This window comes from Felis catus, chromosome B2 (genome assembly GCF_018350175.1).
Source record: "Felis catus isolate Fca126 chromosome B2, F.catus_Fca126_mat1.0, whole genome shotgun sequence".
Lineage (NCBI taxonomy): Eukaryota > Metazoa > Chordata > Mammalia > Carnivora > Felidae > Felis > Felis catus.
This window is the reverse complement of record NC_058372.1, coordinates 4,046,518-4,055,655: the sequence shown is the minus strand read 5'-3', so window position 1 is coordinate 4,055,655 and position 9,138 is coordinate 4,046,518. Positions and strand designations below refer to the sequence as shown.

General features: G+C 42.1%; 1 long non-coding RNA gene across 2 annotated transcripts in view; it reads right to left on the bottom strand.

The window, feature by feature from the left end:
* Window positions 1-260: 260 nt before the first annotated feature.
* The window catches only part of LOC123385270, a 52,291-nt gene continuing 43,413 nt past the window's right edge, over window positions 261-9,138 (bottom strand). Inside the window, exons 2-5 of one of the 2 annotated variants that reach the window (XR_006597477.1) lie at window positions 4,400-4,592; window positions 4,162-4,303; window positions 3,855-3,978; window positions 261-2,714 (exon numbers count right to left, since the gene is read on the bottom strand). This is a non-coding gene — a long non-coding RNA (uncharacterized LOC123385270). Of the gene's footprint in view, window positions 3,979-4,161; window positions 4,304-4,399; window positions 4,593-9,138 lie in introns of both variants that reach the window. The other variant, XR_006597476.1, reaches the window with a different exon arrangement.

Genomic DNA, 9,138 nt, shown 5'->3' with positions numbered 1-9,138 from the left:
ATGGTCACACAGAGAATAGTAGGCTGCGTTCGGGTGCCTGGGTGGCTCAGTTAAGTGGCCGACTCTTGATTTCGGCTCAGGTCATGATCTCAAGGTTCGTGAGATCGAGCCCCACGTTGGGTTCCGTGCGGACAGCGCAGAGCCTGCTTGGGATTCTGTCTCTCCCTCTCTCTGCCCCTCCCCGGCTTGGCTCTCTCTCTGAAAATAAGTAAATAAACTTAGAAAGTAAATAAATACAGTAGGCTCCGTGTCCAGTGCAGAGTCCAACGTGAGGCCTGAACTCACGACCCTGGGATCAAGACCTGAGCTATGATCAAGACTCCGAGGCTCAACCGACTGAGCCCCCCAGGTGCCCCAAGAATACATTATTTCTAATGACTTCTGAATATAATTCTTTGATGATACATTCTTAGTCAGATGCCTTCTATTTCCACCAGAAACTTAAACCAACGAACAAACCCAGATTTTATAAACCATAAAAAAATACAGTAACTTCTATGGCATGCTATGAGCTAACATTACTCTGATGAAAACAAGACAAACGTAGCACAGGAAAACTCAAAAGCATGCTGAAATACTAGAGTACATGCAGAAGTCCCAAAACAGAATCATATAAAAATGAACCAAGTGCATTATTAAGGAAACATACACCAGGAAGTACACGGTGTAGCCTCGGAACATCAGTATAGTTAAGGACTTAAAATGTCATCCACCCACTCATCAAACAAGGGTTACTGAGCATGCCCATGTGACAGACACTGCGCCTGGCCCTGGGAAATCAGTGGCAAACCAGACCACCTTTTAAGGAGCTTATGGATAGGGGAGTGAACAGATAAACGAAGCAGATAATTTCACGTAATCGTTAGGTCTTAAAAAAGCTTTTGCTGCAGCAGACATATGTACAGAAGTCTATGAGAGCTACTGGGTTGACTTCTCCAAGGACAAGACTATGAGAGCCGGGCCTGGATGAGGGAGTCACTAAATGCCATGCAGAGAAAAGGCCAAGGTCCAGTGAGGGAGACAGAGGAGCCCCACCCAAGGCACGGAGGGGTCACCTTTGCGGCCTAATCCCTACAACTTGTCACCGCAGAGCCAGTGTTGTGCTACCCGTGAGGCCCAATGGTTACATTTTTGGGGATTCTCCAAGCTTGTTGTCCAGCATCACCATTATTGAAAAATTAAATTACATAAAGTTGCAATTAAGTAAATTAAATTTACAACAGTTGGAGATCCTCACCACTTCCCAATTATTTGCCAACATTGACTATCATCTGTGCTCCTGAGGCTATTTTCACCAACCACATGTGAATGACAGAGGGCCATTTAACGGCATGATGCTGCGCACAACTTCCCAACTCTGATTTCAGAGATGGGCCGGTAGCTAGAAATCAGCCTGGTGGGATTTTTACACCATGGAAATCAACTAGTGCTGTAAATCAGGACTTTACTTATTGTTTTGTTGACTCTTCAAATTTAAGGTTTTGTTGATCATCTAGAACATCGTGTAGAAAATGTGGATTAAATGTAAAAGTGGGATACATCTGTAGCCACCGCATCAGCCATGTATCCGTAGACACGGGTAAATAACCCAAAGTATTTAACAAATATTCTTCCAGTATCTGATTGCACAAGGTATTTGCTCACGTCATTGCCATCTGAGCAATATTCCGACACCCATTTGTCTGATTCGGTGAAATTTTAAAAAAAGAAATAAAAGAAAATAACCAACATTTATGCCAGCTCTAAACTCACTGGTCAGTGGTGTGTGTGACTTCTTGTCATGGAAATGGATGGCAACCAAGCAGTTAAGCAGTTATTTCCAGTTTGATTTTGTGACACTGCTGTTGGCAATAAAATTATAACAATGGCTATAATTTTATAAAAATTATAAAATTGCTATTTTGCAAGAAATAGCCATTCATTTGAAGTTTTAGGTCTAACCTGAATTTCCAAGAAGCATTTTAACTTAAAATTTATTTCTACAACTCTATAAAGAAATATTTAACAGAAATTTTTACATCAACCTTCAAGCAGTATCACGTTTTATACACCATTTGTACATATATACGTACGTACATATACGTGTGCTTATTTTTCTCTCAGAGTCAGTCATTAAACATTTACCAGCACATCTCTGTCTCTAAACTAGGAAACTGAGTAAAGGAAACCTCATTTAAAAATGGAGTCAAGACCAGAAAGGAGCGGAAGAAACCTACTTTACTATTCCGGCGGGAGGAAGGCAGACTTTCTTCTTGCCCAGCAACAAGCTCAGCCAATAAGAAAATGCCACAACTCAGCCAATGAGAAACTGTCACCACCCTGAACCCTCACTTTCCTCCATTGGGCTTTCCTTTAAAGCAGCCCCTCCGGACTTCCTCCTTTTCTCTACACAGTAATACTCCTCTCCTTTGATCTCTGGACTTGCCTATGGTTTGCCACAGCTGGTGTGTCCCAAATTGCAAATCCTCTGCTATTCCCAAATAAACCCATTTTTCTGGTAAAATTACTGGCTGTTTTTACTTTTCATGTTGACAAAACCATACATCTGAGAGAGGCCCCTGAGTATACATGCACAGAGGACAGGGAGAAGCAAAAAAAAAAAAACAAAAAACAAAAAACAAAAACCTTTTAACACTCACTTGTTCTTTGTCTTCAAATCCTAACATGTTTCCTGAGGGGAAGAGGGATTATGGGAAGAACTTCTTTTCCCTGTACTAGAGAAAACAGAGAGGAAACAAAACCTACTCGTTATTCCCATTATAGTCTTCCCTAAGTTGAAGGCTTTCTCCCAGGCTCCAGGTCCTTGTATCTCAGACTGATGGAGTATCAATCATCTAAGTAGCCAAAACAGATGAAATGGCCTCTTTTCAGAGAGGACTGACTTGGTGCTCACAATACTCTGATCGTGCAGCTGAAACCTCTTAAAGACCAAAACGCATGGGCCCCAAGGGGGAATTTATTAGTTTTTCTCCTTAGAGACCTTCCTTTACTTGAAAAACTTTCTCCCACACTCCTTCCAGTTAACGAGTCCTCAGAGGCTTTCTAGAAACAGTGCATTGCACAAGATGGCTTCGGAAGTGCTAAAAGACTTGCCTGGAAATAAAAATCGCGTGTTTGACTTTAAGACAGAGGTGAGGGCTCACAAGCTTATTTTGCAACCCTAATAATAAGTGGAATTAATCATAATCAACTTGGAGAACTCAGATGTTTATGACATCACTTGTAATGGTTTGCCACAGCTTGTGTGTCCCAAATTGTAAATAATAAATTCAGCAAAAAGATGCATCGTGTCTTACCAAGGAACTGTGTGATTCAGAGCCACTATCAACAAGGAAGACATAATTAATCACAGCCCTTAGTTTGGAAACTTAGTTGTTTTCAAAACACTTTGGTTTCTGATGATCTTTAAGCGGCGTATCATAGGACTGCCTCCTAGGGTTCCTTCCCAGAACATGAGGATGATTCCATACTGGTACATCCATAAAGGTGATTCGCCAAATTAGTCAGTCAACCCTGCTACAGTACCATATTCGTAACAATGGTTACTAAAAAACACATTTGAAGATGCTCGCTGTAGGTACTGTAAAGTTAAAAATCCTTAGTAAACTGAGGACAATGGGATACATTCCAAAAATCGTTGAGTGAACAGTAACAACAACAAAAAAAGCCCAGCATCATATGTTCAATAGTGAACTGATAGTTTTATCGTCATTAGTGTCAAAAGCCTGCAAGAGACAGTCCTTGTCACCACCATACGTCTTGTTGTGGACTATTAGACAAAACCACCAGGCACAGCATTTAACCATGGCCAACTCTAAGACAGTATCGTCCTTTCCCATGACTTCATTGCTTACCTGGTATGGTGGCCAGCTTCCAAGATGGTGGCACTCCTTTGGCAATCAGGTCGTAATAGACAATGACGCCTGTTTCAGTCACAAAGCGTCAGAACATAGCAGCTGACTGACTCCCAGCAAGAGACTGCCCATAAAAGGAGGTATTTTCATTTATCACCATTTTCATTGATAAATTCACAGTCCTCTAAAAACAATCTTTGATGTGAAGGACAAGGGCCTCCCCAAGCAGTTCACTGAGAACATCACCAAAGAGGGAGTCCTGATGCCCATGGCTACAGAGGATGCGCGTAGGAGGTGAGCCACTTACCATCTCCTATGGGCGGGCAGAGCAGCTGACCCAGCAGGGTCTTGGGCAGCACTGTCATCTTTTCGGTCAGGGCATCCGTGGAGCTATCCTAGGGTAACGGAGCAAAGTCCAAGTGTTCTGCCACCATGACAACAATGTAGTGCTTGAGAAAGAAAAATAAAGATGTAGCTAGTCATGGCTGGGCAGGGAGACCTTATTTTAGGGCATTTCTTTCAACGATGTAAGGAGCTGGGCTTACATGGTGATGGGATTAGCGGCAATGGAAGGAGGCACGTAAACTTTCAGCCCGAGGTTTTCAGGCATGAGTTTCAGCTCAAGTGCCCGATGGCGGAGGACCCCAAGGACATGGCAATGTCCCCTCACCTCCAAGCTGTGTAATTTCTCCAAGTATCTTCTAGTCAGGAGTGTCCTTCCAAGAACCAGTATATAACCTGGGGAAATGTATAATAGGGGACTTATAACACCAAACCAAAAGATTTCCTTTCAATTCATCACCAATACTATTGAGAACCTAGACCTAGTCCTTATTCCCGTTTTATTCATCATTCTTCTCCATAAAAATGAATTTCATTCTGGCCCGTGGCTCTTGAGACAGCGGTCAAACGAGTTATATGACTGATTTGCTCCGGGTAAATATTAGAATGTAACAACTTTGTCTTGTAATTTCGATACATTGGTCATCAATTTTCACATCGACAAGCTTGTATTTAAATGGCCTTAGATTTGTGTAGGTAAAATGTACTCTCTTCCCATCGAGAAAATAAACATAAAAGATTAGTGATTTGAAGAGAAGCCAAAGCATAGACAAAGCAAGACCCCACAAGTGGTTAAGAGGTGTAATGAAATCAGAGGTACTGTGTAGTGTGGTCACGCTTGGTCTTACGGCTCACGTGGATGTAAAATCACATTCATATAATATACGCCACATAACTGATACTTTTCCTTAATGAGATTTCATCTTTTGTGCTTTCAAAAAGAATCCATTTTATTAAAAATTTGAAACTGGCCTTACTTAAAATAAACTCACATGACAGTAGTTTCTCTGACATAATCTCACTTGAGAGGGGAGTGACTAGGGAGCAGAGTAGTAGAGGCAGGACTGATATGTAAGATGGGCAGGTGCAAAGACTTCCCAATTCTTCTCTTAGAACTAACATTTGGGGAAACTCCATACCGTTTTTGCACCAGTCTGCATTCCCACTGAGAGTACAAGAGTTAAAAGTAGAACTACCCTATGATCCAGCAATGGCACCACTAGGTATTTACCCAAAAAATACAAAATACTAATTCGAAGGGATACATGTACCCTGATGTTTACGGCACCATTACCTACAACAGCCAAATTATGGAAATGGCCCAAGTGTCCATCAACTGATGAATGGATAAAGAAGACGTAACATAGGGGTGCCCGGGTGGCTCAATCAATGTAGTGCCTGACTTCGGCTCAGGTCATGATCTCACGGTGTGTGAGTTTGAGCCCCGAGTCAGGTTCTGCACTGACAGTGGGGAGCCTGTTTGGGATGCTCTCTTTCTCCCTCTCTTTCCCCCCTCCCCAACTCATGCTTTCTCTCTCTCTCAAAATAAACAAACTTAAGGAAGATGTGGCATATATACACAATGGAATACTACTCAACCATAAAAAAGAATGAAATCTTGCCATTTGGAACAATGTGGATAGGGCTAGAGAGAAATAAATCAGAGAAAGACAAATACTGTATGATCTCACTCATAAACACCGTATGATCTCACTCATATGTGGAATTTCAGCAACAAAACAAACGAGCATAGGGACACAAAGAGAAAGGAGAACCAAGAACTACACTACAGAGAACAAACTGATGGGCACCAGAGGGGCGGTGGGAGGGGCACAAGGGAGACAGGTGATGGGGATTAAGGACAGCACTTGTGGGGACTGGGTGTTGTATGTATGTAAGTGTTGAATCACTAAATTGGACACCCGAAACCAATCTTCCAGGTACATTAACTAGAATTTAAATGAAAACTTAAACAAAAAAGAACTAACATTTGGTAGAAAGATATTCATACATTTGGGGGTGGTTTTACTTTAACAGATTATTTCTGAAAACATGTGTTCATCTTTTTCACATCAGTGCTACAGTTCCTCAGAATAGCCTTCCTCTCTTCACAAGTCATTTTACATCTTAAGTCACACACAAATACATTATTTATTCCACTGCCTTCCAATCCAATGTCCTAAAGCCCACTGCTCAAGGAAGGGGAGCTGTAGTTTTCAATACAAAGCACTTTAATATTGACTTGATGGTAATTAGTCTGTTTTTTCCAGAAAACAAACTGGATATATATGTATAATGTACATAATTTACATGGAAATTTCAAATAGGAGTAGGCCGCAAAAACTGTAGTCCAATAGCGCCATGATCAAATATTCCCTTCCCAACCCTCTCATTCACTTTTCATGTTACTTTATTAACTAGTTACTATTAAATTTTAAAAACATAAATTTAAAAAAACATACATTTTAACATAGATTTTGCTTTCATATTAAATAACATTTGTGCTAAAAAAAAAAAAAAATCCCAAGACCCAAAACAGTGTTAAATTCAAAATTTGCTCAAAGGGCATATGTACCTACTTATTACTTATTTTACCTGAAGAAAACAGTGCTTAGTAAAACGAGACTAACAGTATTCTTAACATAAGCCAAATATATCTCAACCTAAAGTTCAATATCATGTTTGATGATGAAATATCGTACTATTTCCAGGAGTGTGTGTGTGTGTGTACTAGCTATGAGTGGTTTTTTTTTTCCCCCTCCTCAAAAAGGCAGAAAAGTTCTGGAAAATATGGAGAGAAAGTTGAATCACAGATAAATTACACAAAAAAATATGTTTCATTTTTATTTAAGTAGAAAATGTACGAGTATGGTCAAACCTAATAAGGAACAAGCTCAAAAGTGATCAGTATTGATCAATGTATTTCCTACATTAAAGGTTAGATGTCACCTCTGGGAGAACATTAAATAATGAGCATGTCAGGCCAAACTATGATCCAAATGGCTCCATATTCAGTAATAGGCACAAAGCCAAGTCTATGGTTCTATCAGTCATCAATCAGGAGAGACAAACCGCACAGCGAACTGAGTGAGGAAAGCTTAGTAGGAAGAATCATAAACTCAAAGGACTGCAGACAGGAGGAGGTGGCTGGACGGAAGTAAAAAAACTCTAAGTGACAGGAAGAGCAGAGGTTAGGGGCAGCTGCTGCTCCCCCCCCCCCCCCGCCGAACAGGCACCAAGGACAGAGACCCAGACCTTAGTAGCAGGGTGGGCTGGGAGTTGCAGACAGCTGTGCCCTGGAGGGAGCCAAGTTCAGGTGTCGAGGGGCTGCAGAGGTGGCCCTGGAGCCTGTGGTGGGCACCCACACCCAGCAAGCAAATGCTTTTCTTCCAACAACATCCCTCTAGGGCCATCTGAGGACACTTCAGTGCCAGCTAACAAAGGCCTAATATTCAGTAAAGGCCAAGTCCATTTCCCGGGAGCAGGCCAACGGGGATATTTTTGCTAAAACACAGGGCACAGCTGGCCCCTCTGAAAAAGTGTGGAGAAGCCCCAGGACATTCCTGACATCACCTCCAGGCTCTCTCTCTCCAAGCCTTGCCTGGAAGGACCCGAGGAGGTGCCCCCGGGCCGTTGTTACCTTCCTGCCCTTTCCCTCAAGTTGCTCAGAACCGAACATTAACTCAAGTAGGTTCACTTCCCAGGCCATTCTAGAAAGAAGAAATAGAAGCAAGCTCTAACACCCGTCCTGCTGGAAACTAAGCTCCTTTCCTCCATCCATCCAAATCCCCACCATTACTCGGTCGGCCAGGTGAGCAGCCAGATGGAAAAGGAAGGACGCCAGCAATAAGAGGGCTGCAACAGGGGCGCCTGGGTGGCTCAGTCGGTTAAGCGACCGACTTCAGCCAGGTCACGATCTCGCAGTCCGTGAGTTCGAGCCCCGCGTCGGGCTCTGGGCTGACGGCTCAGAGCCTGGAGCCTGTTTCCGATTCTGTGTCTCCCTCTCTCTCTGACCCTCCCCTGTTCATGCTCTGTCTCTCTCTGTCTCAAAAATAAATAAAATTTAAAAAAAAATTAAAAAAAAAAAAAAAGAGAGGGCTGCAATGTAGTTTCTTTCTGATTATATTCATCAGCTCAATTGAGTATGCCCGTAACTCTCAATTATTGTTTACCGACATAAAACTTCAGGTCCCACTAAAGAGTGTCTTCTCCTAATTGCTGTCACACAGAGCCAGGACCTGCACAGTAGGCCACAGCTGCTCTGGGGGCCAAACTCGAAAAAATAAATCTGTTCATCTGCTCAGACAAAAAGCTTTTCTCTCTTGGCCCATATTCTAGATGGTCACAACAAAACAAACAAAAAACCCCAAAATACTTCCCAATAAAATTAATAACCACAGGCTCTACATCCTTTAGTTTTCGATTCACATATATGCTATTTACATAGTACAAGAAGACCAAGGTCATAAAATGTACATACAAGTGGCCTTGCTATTTAGCAGAAGCAAACAGGAAGTCTGCTCGTGGTCAAAAAGAAATAAACATTAAAAAGCTTTTTTAATGAAAAAGAAAGTACCCAAATTAAGAAAACAGATGTGGGCAAAAGGCAGAGGGGGCAAATAAAACTCCGTAAAGGTGAATTTAGTACCAGATTAGACACTGCTCAATTCTTGAACTGTAAGGAACGGCATAAACAAATAGAATTTTGTTTTTTCCAGCTTCTAGGTGGCCCCAAACTCGTAGACTAGTTCCATGAAGCCAGAAGGAAACGGGCTTTTTCGATTTTTCCGTACTACTTATGTGCGCACAGGTATCTGCTGCCTTTCTTGGAGGAAGGGTTGTACCTCTCTGCCACACGCTGTCCATCCGGTTCACGGGACTTGCCTTGATCAATGCAGTCGAGGCAGAAATAACATGTAATTTCTAGCTGTCAAGTTTTCCC